Source organism: Glossina fuscipes, unplaced genomic scaffold (assembly GCF_014805625.2).
Source record: "Glossina fuscipes isolate IAEA_lab_2018 unplaced genomic scaffold, Yale_Gfus_2 116, whole genome shotgun sequence".
NCBI lineage: Eukaryota > Metazoa > Arthropoda > Insecta > Diptera > Glossinidae > Glossina > Glossina fuscipes.
Genome location: NW_023998459.1, coordinates 2,778,962 through 2,788,531, shown reverse-complemented (window position 1 = coordinate 2,788,531; position 9,570 = coordinate 2,778,962). Strand labels below are relative to the sequence as shown.

Below are 9,570 nucleotides of genomic sequence, written 5' to 3'. Positions count from 1 at the left end.
ATGAAAAGTTTTTAAGAAATTTAGTAATATAGAAGAAAGTTGACAAAAGAAGAAAAAGAAAGCTGTGAAAAAAAGTGAATTATATTCAGAAAAAAACTGAATGGGAAAACAAACATCGTTGCCTCCCTCTGTGTAGTTCATCGCACTCGAAGAACCACATCACAGACTCCGACTTTATTCCACCTCATATTTGTCTGTTTATCATCTCCCAGTCTACAAAACTCAATTAGCAATATATGTTGGAGCGACAAAGATGTACCGTCTCTCTCGCGATACAGTTTGTTAAATGAATGATTCTGACTGTCTAAGGCTTAATTTTGATTTTACTCTTACTAGTCCTTTAATCTGTTTAATTATTTTATTTTCTTTTAAAATTATAAGAATGACTTTTTTAATACGTAACACGAATGTACATTCGACGACTCTTTAAAAAGGAGAGTTGAAGTATTGTTAATTAAATTAGTTATTTAATATTAAAATTTTAATTCATATATTTCTTTTTTGTCTTAAACACAAATGTCATTATTTTAATTATTCATATTGATTATTCCTTATATTAAAATGTTTATTAACTAAATCGCTTTGTTTGTTACTGGTAAGTAACTGGAAGTAAGTTTACACATTACACTACACTTCCATCTTACATCACATACATATTGTAAAAATTCTTTAGGGTAAATTTCTCTTTTCAACCTCCAATTTCGGCGAGAAATAAAAGTGACTTGCAATTCACAGTACAAATATGAATTGAACTTACTACACTTAAAGCAATTATGGAAAATTGCTAATTAAAGTGAAACATATATGGACAACGGATGTCAAAATGTGTAAAATGTGTGTTGATATTTTCTTTTCCTTCTACAATCGTACAATAGAATTGCAAAACGTTTAAATGAAGTCAATTGTTCCTGACAATTTGCCATACCTTCCACAAACCTGTCATAAACACACTATTAACTTCCAAAAACCTGTCATACACACAGTAATACCTTCCACAAACCTGTCATAAACACGCTAATACCTTTCAAAAACCTGTCATAAACACGTTAATACCTTCCACAAATCTGCCATAAACACACTAATACCTTGTAAATAATTTCTTTAAACAATTTTTAAAAACAAAATAATAAGATAAAAATATTAATAAAATTTGTAAATAATTTCTTTAAACAATTTTTACGATATTCGTTAGTCTGGCTCCTTCGATTTCGGTTTGGTTTTCAATGTCACATGAAATTTATATCAAATTTTAGTTGGTACATAAAGCATGGTATTATATTGTATATTTCCCGCTTTCATTGTATTTACTGTAGAAAATATTTCTCCCTATTATCGAAACGACTTCCTCCTATACGCATCCAAACACAAATATATGTAATATATGTAATATAGATTGTGTGAAACATACATTTGTTATAACTTGTTTCATATAAGGCAGCTTTTCCATTATTAATATTTAGCCAGAGTTTTTATCCATTTCTTAACATCACAATTTAAGCATTTCACGATTAATGGGAGTGTTACTTCGTGGCATATTTTTAAAAGACATAATTTTTTTTTATTTTGTATTTTTGTACATAAACGCGTAGTTTACTGGAGCTTATATAAAAAGTTTTTCTTTCATAAGAAAGAACTTCTTATTTGCGACTTAAACCTTAGTGTAAACTTGTCAATAGTGAAATAATCTTCTCATTTCAATCGGATTGTCCATTAAACGAAGAAAATAACCATCGGAAATGTCCGCACATAGATTGTCGTGCTAGCATGGAAGCCTTAAGTTTGTCATTGAATTAACGCAAGCTTGTTTGTTTCTACGCCTTCCAACACAAAACCTTAATGTCTGCAAAGTTAAGAAATTTATTATCAACTCGTTTTTTCAATAAATCAATGGCCTTAACATGGTTAGTGACATTGCATCCAATGCGGCATTCTTCAAACTGGTCCGAAGATATTGAAATATTTCAATCTTCAGGTTGCTTTCGATGACAGTTGCGAACATTGCAAAGAAATCTGGACAGTTTTTACATTTCTCACCTGAATAAAAATCCTAAATTATCTTTTGAGGTTTGTCACGGCCATAGCTCGTTGTACGGTAGAGCGTTTGTACACATTCATTCGGCTTGCTGTGCCGTCAGAGAAAGAAAATATATAAATATAAAAAGAAAAGGAATGAAAAAGATGGGGACTTTCAATGAGTTGTCCTGTGTAAGTCCGTCCGATGTCCGTCGGTATCCGTCCCCAGTCCCGATACCTTTTCTCATGCACTCACCCTCTCTATACTGCTCCTCAGCGACATCCACTGACTGCTTATTTAAGCGTGATTCTTTACTTTCTAGTAAAAGCAAATATTAACATAAAAAGAAATTTTAAAGATCCTATTCTTTTTTTAAATTGTTTCTCTTTTTTCTTTTTTTTTATTATAAGGTAAACAAATTTAAAAAAAAGAAAAATATAAAATAAAATGAGAAAAATTGAAGTTAAAATCGCATTATAGCTGCCAATCCTGCTAATTACGTATTGATATAACAATTATTTAGAAACCATTGTTTTTATTTCGGGTTTTTTTTTTCAAGTCTACATTTTATATAAATATTTTTGGCCTTTTTTTTTCTTCAAATGCATACTTTCAGTAATTACAACATTCAGGATGGATGAGGCTTGCCTGTAGCTGTTGATTCTGCTTGAAGCTCTCCCTCTTTACTTTGATTGTCCTTTTTTTGGGATTTCTGCTGTGTTCTTTCACAAATACTGTTTCTATGTTTTTAATGTAGTTTTGTTGGCTTTTAATAAAGTTTCCGTTTAGATAAATTTTTAAATATACAATAAATCTGCAATTGTTGTTTTTCTGATTTTTGTTCCAAGTTTTTACAATAGTATGGGCTTTATTATTCGTTTACAATTGCCATAGACGTAACCACTCTCTACATGTATGCCTGTATGTGAATCTATTAGTGTTTTATTTTGGTTCAATAAAATACAAATTACATAGTTTTGATTTGTTAATATATTCTCTTTATAGTTTTGTTTGGTAATTGATATGCTTCTTTAACAATATTCTCCCTTACTTTTTCTTAATGTCTTCTTTTTTGTATTTGCCGTTGGCAATTTATTTTGTTATACAGTGTAAAGGTAATTACTGTTGGTGTTTGACGGGAAGTATTTAGGTGGTATTTATGGTGTGACAGTATTCACTCTTACCGTTTTAGAGAAAAAATTGTTAATGTGTTGATAGACTTTAACAATTTTCTGTTATGAAAGAGAATTTTAATAGAGTTAACGGTAGTTTTTAAATAAATTCCTATGTCTTTAATTTACATTTACATATAGTTTCTAATTATATTTGGTTTATAAGTTTTAGTTTTAAAATTTTTACAGTTTTATTTTCATAGTCTTAATTAGGTTTGGTTTATAATATTTCTACGTTTTCTTAAATAAATTTAGTTTACATCTATTGTAATGTATCTCTTAATTACAGTTTTTGGCTTATCTTTAATTTGTATTGTGACATTGGGTTCTTTGATATCTATTACTTCAAAGGTTCCTCCATAGGTTTTATCTAATCTTTTCCTGTGTGTTTCTTTAATACGATTTGTTCTCCTGTGTTTATATCGATTGGATTCGTAATGTTCTTTTGATAGTATGTTCCTGCTACTTTTGTTTTTTCTAAAAATCTTTTAGCTTTTTCTAAAGAGTATTTTAATTTTGTTTTTAGCTCATTTATGTAGTTTTCTAGGTTGTATGTAGGATTTGAATGTAATATTTTTTCGTTGGGCATGTATGGCGATTTTCCATATATCAGTTCAAAAGGTGTATATTCTACGTGGGGGGTAGTGTTATATGCGAAAGTGTAGTATGGTATCCATTTATCCCAATCATTGTTTGTTGTAAAGGCTAAAAAGTATTCGTTAGGAACTCTGTGATTTCTTTCAACAGCACCTAAGGTTTCGTGGTGGTAGAGGGTTGAGAACTTTTGCTCGATATTTAGTAACAGACAAATTTCATTTATTACTTCATTGTTGAACTGTTAAAAGTTTGGCAATTGATTTTGCGCTTTTATCTACAATAGGATGTGCGATTTTATACATTGTTAATACGCATTGGATTGTTAATATATATCGGAAATTATATGAAGGTTTCATTGGTCCTACTGTGTCTATACTTAGTGTTTCAAAAGATGTGGACGGTGTATCTGTTATTGTGAGAGGTTCTTTTGTATGTTTGGTTTGTTTGCTTGTTTGGCAAATGTGGCATTGTTTTGTATAATTTTTTATCATCTTGAACATATTGCGCCAGATGTATTTTTGGCTTAATTTTTGGAATGTTTTTCTTACTCCGAAATGTCCTGAGCGTGGGCAAGTGTGGTATTCTACTATTAATTTGCACTTTTCTTCATCATCATATATTCTTTCTCTTTCTTTGTATAATAGCATATTATTTATTTTAATATTGTTGAATTTTTCTTTTAGTATCTCTTTGGATATGCATTTAAATATATCATCATGTAGACTTAATGCATAGTCTAAGAAATTTAACTTGTTTATGTCAATTTTTCCAAGAGCGCATCGAAATGGTCTGGATATTCATTGCATTTCACACGTGTGCAGTTTAATTCTTTCGCATTTTCAATTATCATATCTTTTATACCGCTTTCGAATTGGAATTCTAATTTTCTTGTGTTCTTAATGTCATTTGTTGACGTGCATTCCTACATATTTAGTTGTTCATTGAGTGTGTTTTCTTTTGCAGATTTGCTTGTGGTAATGACCAACGTCTTTTTTCTTGGTATTCTTCTTGGTATTCTTCTCTGGATATTGGAATCTTCTCTTTTAATATCTCAGAATTTATATTTATCCTTGATAAGGCGTCAGCATTAGTGTTGCTCGAACCTTTTTTATAAATTATGTTGAAATCGTAGTACGATAATTCTATTCTTATTCTGGTTAATTTTGAGGTGGGGTTGTTGTGAGAGAATAGTGCTACTAATGGTCTGTGATCAGTTATCACTGTAAATTTTTTGCCGAATAAGTAGGGTCTGAAATGCGTTATTCCAAAGTGGATTGCGAGTAATTCTTTTTCTATAATTGGTTTGTTTTTTTCGTGTTTTTTTAGGTATTTGCTTGCGTATGCGATGGGTAAGTCTTGACCTGTTTCTCCTTGTGATAATACTGCTCCTAAGGCGTAATATGATGCATCAGTTGTTAAAATGAAGGGTTTATCGAAATTTGGATATTGTAATATGGGTGGGGATATTAGTTTATTTTTGAGTTCTAGGAATGCCTGATTACATTGGTTTGTCCAGTTGAAGTCTTTTCCTTTTTTGAGGAGATCGTTTAGTGGTTGTGCTATGTTAGCAAAGTCTTTTATGAATTTCCTGTAATAGTTACAAAATGCTATAAATCTTCTTACTTCGTCTGTATTTTTGGGTTGGGGGTAGCTTTTTATTGTTTCGTATTTAGCGGGATCTGGTTTTATGCCTTCGGGTGTTATTAGGTGTCCTAAATAGGTTACTTCTGGTTGTAGAAAGTTGCATTTGGATGGATTTAGTTTTAGGTTGTATTTGTCGTTCTAGTACTTTTGTTAAATTTCTGTTGTGGTGTTCGAAACTACATCCGTGTATTATTATGTCGTCTACGTATAAAAATGCTTCGGTGTCTAGTCCTGATAAAGCTATAGTTAACATTCTTTGGAAACTGTTGGACGAAATTTTTAATCCAAATGGAAGTCTCGTGTATTGATAATGTCCGTTCGGTGTTGAAAAGGCGGTTAAAGATCGCGAGTTTTTGTTAAGTTTTATTTGATGAAATGAGTTTGTCATGTCCAGAGTGGAGAAATATTTTGCTCGTCCTAGTCTATCTAAGATGTCTTCTAATCTTGTAAGGGGGAATTTGTCGTTTACTACTTTTTCGTTTAATTTTCTGTAGTCAACTACTAGTCGCCATTTTTTTATGTCTGTCTGATTTTTTTTGGGTACTAGTAAGAGTGGTGAGTTGTAGGGGCTGATTGAGCGTTCTATAATGTTTTGTTGTAATAGTTCTTTTACCTGATTATGTATAGTGTCTGTTTGTGTTTGGGGTAGTTTGTAGTTTTTTATGTATACTGGTGTGTTGTCGTTTGTTTCTATATTTTGTGTATAAAAATTGTTTGCTGTGAGTGGTTCATTTTCTAGGTGGAATACTGTTTGAAATTTTTTGAAAATTTTTATGAGCTTTTGTTTTTGAGAGTTGTTGACGGTGTCTAATTTTATGGATTGTAATATTTTTTGGAATCGTTGTTTATCATATTGAGTGTGTATTGTATAATTTGGTAGGTATGGAGCGGTTCGGTGTTGATATGTAGGTGTTGTATTGTGATTTCTTTATCTAGTGTATTTTATTTGTGTTTTTGTCCGTTTTTTGGTATTATAGAATTGGCTAAAAATATTCCTTTTTCTATTTCTCTATTTAATACTAAAGCATCATTGTCTATTTTGATATCTATGGGGACTATGATTTCGCATCTTGGGGGAAGAAATATGTTGTTTTTATTAAGTATTTCATCGCATATGGGGAGCTGAATTTGGTCGTCGTGTGTATTAACTGTAAGAGAGAAATTTTCATAATTTATATTGCAAGCATACTTGTGCAGGAAATCTCTTCCTACGATTCCATCGGTTTTTATCGGCAAGTTCTGGTCTACTAGATGTATTTTATGTTGAGTGATTTCGTTTTCTAGATTTATATTCAAATGTGTGGTTCCCAATGTTTCTATACGTTCGTTGGTTTTTCCTGTTAGATTAATACATTCTGCGTTGTTTAGTGGGTAAGCTTCCAAAAGGTGTGCTTTGCAGAGGTTGATGTCTGCTCCTGTGTCTAGTAGAAATGATAGTTCTGTTTTTGTTGCATTTTTAATATCTAGTCATATGTAATTTTATAGTTTTGAGAGGGAGAAGATATGGGAGTTGGTTTGTTTTGTGTATTCGGTGGATGCTTGGTTTAAGTGTTTTGTCCCGAATTCAGGGGCATCGTCAAGGAATCCGGGTGAAATCCGTTTCCCTGGTCTTCTATTGCGTGTATGCGGTTGTTTTGGTTGTTGTTTCTTTGAAATCTGGTATTATTTTGATTTCGATAGTTGAAATTCCTATTGTTGTTATTGTTTCTATTAAAATTGTTGTTATTGTAATTGGTATTGGAATTATTATTATTAGTTCTGTTAGAATTGTTGTTATTATTATAATTCCTGTTTTGGTAATTATATCCTTGGTTGTTTCTATTGGGATTGTTGTTATGATATTGATTTCTGTTGTTGTTAGTGTATGAGTTTCTGTTGTTGGTGTAGCGATTGTGTGAATTTTTCTTTTGGTAATTTATTCTCATTACCTGTCAGTTTATTTGAGTCGCACTCTCGTATTGTAGCGCAATATTAATTGCTTCTGAAAAGGTTTTTGGTTGGGCCGCAAAGATAGTGGGTTTAATATAGTCATCGAGACCGTTTTTGAATATGGTTAAGGCTTATGTATCGTTGATACTAGTAATGACGGATTTTTGTTCGTTAGTGGGGTTGGGGCCTAGTTCTTTGATTTGGAGATTATTAAGATCTGCTATTATGTTCAAAATTTTGTCTTTGAAACCTGTGCTAGTGCCTTTCTGTGTTGTTTGGTTTAATAGTGAGTGCAGTTGTGGTATTGGTTGATTTGATTTAAATTTATTTTCAAGTGTAGTTTTTAATTATTGTAGTGTTGTTGGGAAATCATTTGCAAGGGCGGTTTGGACGTTTGAGGATAGTACACAGTAAAAGGCAGATTCTATTAGTTGTGGTTTGGCTTCTTTTGTCAGTTTTCTGTGCATTATTTCAACAACTTTTATGAAGCAGTTGATATCTTTACAATTGCCAGTGAAAGTGGGTACGGATTTGAAATTTTCTTTTGTGTATATAGTTGTGTGTTTTGATAATACTTTTGATAATTTTTCAATCTAAAAAAATTTTTTTTTGATTTTATTTTATGGTTGTTGTTGTTTGCTGTTCTTCTTTTCCTGGAGACGTCTTTCGAGTTTATCGATCTCTCTCCAATAGTGGGAGGAGATATGGCAGGATTTGAACGGTGAACAGATGTATCCCTATTCTGCTCGGCTTCAGAACGCCATGTCTTTCCGTCTCAAAGATTTGCAAATGAATCTCGGCATGAGACGGTCCCTAAAACTTTAACCTTGGGCGGATCGAACGCCTTTTATTTTGCGTTTTAAACGCTAAGTTGAATTGTTAATTACAATTGAGTTCTTTATTAAACAGGTGCACTATTTATACTTAATTTCTATACTAAATTATGCTTACCTTAACAAAAATGATAATTGTTTAATTGCGGCAACTCAGCATTGCATTACAAAATGCAATACGATGCCAGGTGAAGTGCGACAAAATTTTTGTTTTTCTCTTTTTTTTTAGCTACAGGATTATGCAAATTCAAATAAATGTGTCGCACTTCAAAGTGGATGCATACGACGGTATGCGATCACACTACAACAAAATTTCACTTTTGTGCGTGGAATATTACTAATTGAAAAACTTGCGCCATTAGATATAAGAGTAGTAATAATAATCGACTATAGATTTTGAGCAATAATGTCCAAAATCTTTGTATTGATATTTCAAAAATTATTTAAATGGTTAATTTGCCTTTTTGGTTTTTTTTAGTTTTTTTTTTTTGCGTATCATTTTGAATCAGTTCATCTTCAAATTTTTGCTCCTTTCTCTAACACACACTATTTCCTTCTCCCCGGTTTTCTCAAGCCATAAAGCTTTTTACGCAAAGCACACCATAAAAGTACCATTCTCTCTCAGCAAAATACGCCTTTCTCTTCTCTCCGCTTGATCTTTTCTCTATCCAGCGCATTAACGACAAACCGCTATTTTTGCAATAACGCGATTTTGGCTAACGGCCGTTATTACGACGTTTACTGCAAAACCAGACCGACTGATACTCTACCCTAAATTTTTTCACGGATGTTACAGCTCGGACCCATCGCTGTCGCTAGCGATATGGAATTTGTACATCAAATAGTACGCGGACCGACCAACTGTAAATATACTGACAACTACGGACAAACATTTGGCTTCGACCCATGCCCTGAGATTAAGAGTCTCATGCACTACTGACTGAGGTGGCTGCGCGGTGCCTGTGCTTCGAAGGTATGTATTCAAGAGATCCCAAATGGGGAAAATATCTTTGGCGTGGTGTACCCCCAGCATCCTTCGTTACCCGCTGGTGGCCGAAGTGAGTCTAGCTGATGTCAGAAAACTTGCAAATCGTGATTAAGTTTCTTAATTTGTTCATTCCGTAAGTCGAGCGACTCTTTGAGTTGTTGATTTCGTCTACGATAGTGTTGATTTTCATTTAAAATACTTTGCAACAAGCTTAGAAAGCTTCCGCGATCTATGGGACCTGAATCTCTTAACGCTTCCGTGGCCAAGTCCCAAGGTGTTAGACTAATGCTGCCATCAGGTTCGCCATCATTACCAATTCCATCATTCGAATTCACTGTTTATCATTGCCGAGTAGCCGTTTGATAATAGATTTGCTGAAATTTGGTTTGTGTA

The 9,570-nt window shown here is 32.5% G+C and overlaps 1 long non-coding RNA gene across 1 annotated transcript; it reads right to left on the bottom strand.

Moving 5' to 3' along the window:
* Positions 1–1,594: 1,594 nt before the first annotated feature.
* On the bottom strand, positions 1,595–2,411 carry LOC119640230. Its single transcript, XR_005247624.1, has 3 exons — positions 2,270–2,411; positions 1,899–2,123; positions 1,595–1,840 (listed from the first exon to the last, which is right to left on the bottom strand). It is a non-coding gene; the product is annotated as an uncharacterized LOC119640230 (long non-coding RNA).
* Between the last annotated feature and the right edge of the window lie 7,159 nt (positions 2,412–9,570).